At 38.2% G+C, this 3,777-nt stretch overlaps 1 pseudogene; it reads left to right on the top strand.

Annotated features, from left to right (window-relative positions):
• The first annotated feature begins 1,736 nt into the window (after positions 1-1,736).
• On the top strand, positions 1,737-2,256 carry LOC150002681 (large ribosomal subunit protein eL27 pseudogene; annotated as a pseudogene).
• Positions 2,257-3,777: the final 1,521 nt, after the last annotated feature.

Below are 3,777 nucleotides of genomic sequence, written 5' to 3'. Positions count from 1 at the left end.
CAGGAAACCAAACAACCTAACTTGCTAAAATTGTGTAAATAATAAGCAAGCTCTGATTGAAGTGGCGTGGACATCTCCAAAAGTAATATAAATTTAAGCTCATGGACTTTCTGAATGGCAGAGTGAGGGATCTTAAGCTCTGGGTCATTCACCCTTGGTTTTGAAACCAGGTCCAATCATTTATTAACTGTCAGTTTGGGTAGGTCATTTAATCTGTATAATACAATCTGTTTCCTTACCTATACATGAAGGTAGGATTGCCCTACCTCATGAGACATCACAAAGAATAAGATAATACCCAATAAGTAGCACTCCATTTCAGCCATTTCTAAAATCTACATTTACTTTTTTCACTTGGAAAAAAAAAAAAGGCTAGTGTCACTACTCTCAGCTTTTATAAATACATTACCTATTATCTATCTTTGTTATTTTTATAAATGTGTTTTTAAAAATACATCTTAAAATATACCTTGTGTACTGATAAAAACCACGTGTTTTTAAGTGGTTAAGAATATGTGGATCCACACTGGGGACAAGTACATTATAAAAGACACTAATTGGGGCAACTGATGAAATGTGAAAGCTGAATATATATTAGATAATAGTATTACATAGAGCATTGTAAAATTTTCTTAATTTGGTAGTTGTACTGTGGATATATATGTATAATTTATAAAAAATTGCTAAACTGTTTATACCATTTTACCAACAATGTATAAGGAATCCATTCTCCTCAATGGCATTTGGAATTTTGGATATATTTATTTTAGCCATTCAAATAGGTATCTAATGATATCTCATTGTGGTTTTAATTAATATTTCCCTAATGGCTAATAATATTGATTGTCTTTTATTATTTGTTTATTTCATTTTTTCCTTCTCTTTTAATATGTTTATTTGACATCTCTGTAGCCTCTTTAGTGAAATATCTATTCACATATTTTGACAGTTTTCTAATTGAATTATTTGTTCCTTTACTGCTGAGTTTAGAGAATTCTTTGTATATTCTAGACCAAAATCTCTTGTCAGATGTATGGTTTGCAGATATTTTTTCCCAGTCTGTAGTTTTTCTTTCCTTTTTAAAGGGGTCTTTCATAGAGCTAAAGTTTTTAATTTTGGTGAAGTCCAATTTATTGATATTTTTCTTTTATGGATTTTATTTTTGGTGTGTCTTCTGTAGGAATTCCTCAACTAACCGTATATCCTGCAGATTTTTTCCTATGTTTTCTCCTGAAAGTTTTATAATTCTATATTTTACATTTAAATCCATACTCTATTAATATTTGTGTTAGGTGTAAAAATGTGAGGTTTAGGCTGCGGGTTTTTGTTTTTTTGTTTGTTTGTTATTTTGCCTATGGATGTCCTGTTGCTCCAGCAGCATTTATTGAAAAGACGCTCCATCCTGCATTGAATTTGCATTTGCATTTTTGTAAAGAGTCATTGGAGTGTACTTGTGTGGGTCTCTTTTGGGGCTCTCTGTTCTGTTCCATTAATCCGTGTGTTTATTCCTCCACCAATACGTGTAGTGCAAAAGTAAGAGAGTGTCCTTGTTCTTAGAAGAAACATCAGAAATACTAGGTCATGGTATTTGCAATTTGCTCTCAAATGGTTAAGCTAAAAGAAAAGACACAAATATTGATACCCAGAGACAATAGGTGAAGGGCATATGAAAACTTACTGTAATAGTCTTGCAAATTATCAGTTTGAATTTTTTTTTTTAAATGTGATAATTTTCTATAAAAGCATTTTAATTAGGGAAAGACCTGCTTTTTAAAATTTCAACTATGTCTTCAGTTGACCAACTGCAGAGCACCAGTGATTTCTGCAGAAGATGACAGGGAAGACAATGGCCTAACAACAACAACAAAAAATAGTGGAGGCCCCACTGGCTGCTGTCGAAATGGGTACGTTTATGAAACCCGGGAAGATCGTGCTGGTCCTGGCTGGACGCTGCTCTGGGCGTGTCAGACTGCGCCCACAGCCATGCTATGATGGCTGGAATTGACTGCTGTCCCCGCAAAGGGACAGCTGCCAAGGGTAAGAAGAAAAATTGCCAAGAGGTCTAAGATCAAGTCTTCTGTGAAAGTTTAAAACTACAATCACCTCATGCCTACAAGATACTCTGGATATCCCCTTGGACAAAATTGTTGTCAACAAGGACATCTTCAGAGGCCCTGCTCTGAAATGCAGGTCAATTTCGAACAGAGGTACAAGACCAGCAAGAACAAATGGTTCTTCCAGAAACTGCAGTTTTAGATCTTTTTTGTTTCTGTCATTAAGAATCAAAAAAAGAAAAAAAAAAGAAAGTAGTGGTTGTCTGTGAGCCTGCTGCTTGTTGTCTGATGTGATATTGTTACAGAATGAAAGGGGGTTCTTTCACATGGCGCCTTGGTGTAAAACCCAACAACTAGTGTTGAGGAAAACAGGTCTTTATTTACAGTATTCCAACCTGGGGAGGGCAGTGAGCACTTCAGCTTAGAGCCCTGTTCTCCCATGGGACCCAGTACTTTCCTTGCTCCCCAAAAAGCTAGAAGCCAAAAACATGCCCAGAAGTTCCCCATCCCTTATCTGTCAGCTGTCTCCTTCAGGATCTGGGTACAATGGCATCAGCCTCCATATAACAGTCCAGGAAAACATGTGCTATGTTGCACTGGATCATGCATGGTTCTCCCTTTGCCCTTTCAAAGCCGCATGGTATTCTCCCTTCTCAAAACCGCATAGAGAACCCAGCTAAAATGTCTGCCCCCTATTTTTAAACCCCTGACTGAGTCCTCTGATGAAGTGGGTGTGGTAACCAGTTCTGACCATTCACAGAATCTTATGCAGGCTTCGTGTGCTGCTCTTTCTGTACCATTCCATGGTCCAAAACCTCTCCCATCTTCTTGGGACCTTGGAAATATCAAAGCCATTTGAGTAACAAAGGCACTAGCCACAGGCATATGAAGGCATCTTAAAAGCTGTTTCCTTTCCCCATCCCCCAACCCGCAGGCTCTGGGGATTTTTGGACACCCCCATTCTGTAACAATATAAGATGATGATAAGGAGGCAAGTTGATCTGAGGTTTGTGAAAATTATAACATAGCAAAGGGCCTACTTGTTGATAACTATTTTGAATGGGGTTTGAGACATCATATCATTTAATCCAGTGATGGAAACTGCACTCGAAGTCAATGTAGCCTGTGTCTTTCTTATTCTAGACCTGGGACTTCCTGGTTTACTTGTCTCGCCTTTATCACTGCGCATGGAGTAACTGCAGTAGTTCTTTGATAACATTGTGAAAATGATGATTGTCATAATTACCACATTGATATTCAACCTACTTTGAGAATACACCAGGGCTGGACCTGCCTAGCTGTCTGACTTATCTGAGAGCACAGGTCCAAAAACAAAAACCTGAGGTGAAGCCAGAGGTCAGTTAATGTGTAACCAGTTCAAAGGCTCTGAGACAAGAGGGAAAAGGGAAGAGATAAACTACAGTGAACTGGTTGGGGGATGAAGATGCTGGTCAACACAAGTAGGCACAGAGCAGGAAAAGAAGGAAAGAAGTATGAGTGCTCTGTGGCATGAGGTGGGTTCAGGTAAACCTTAGCGGCAGGAGATGCTTGGAGCACATCCCTTTCATTTTCAGGCTGCCTGCAGATTGAACATGAAGCTTGAATGTGGGAGGCTTTCAGCAAACAGTAGTCGTTGTCTTCATTATCATGGAGTTGTCACTCATCATACTGGGATGCCATTTATCTGATATAAATTCATCTGAAGCAGTTATTTACTTTTATT

Source organism: Furipterus horrens, unplaced genomic scaffold (assembly GCF_987537825.1).
Source record: "Furipterus horrens unplaced genomic scaffold, mFurHor1.1.pri manual_scaffold_8, whole genome shotgun sequence".
Lineage (NCBI taxonomy): Eukaryota > Metazoa > Chordata > Mammalia > Chiroptera > Furipteridae > Furipterus > Furipterus horrens.
The sequence above is the reverse complement of the archived record's forward strand: the minus strand, read 5'-3'. Positions and strand labels throughout refer to the sequence as shown.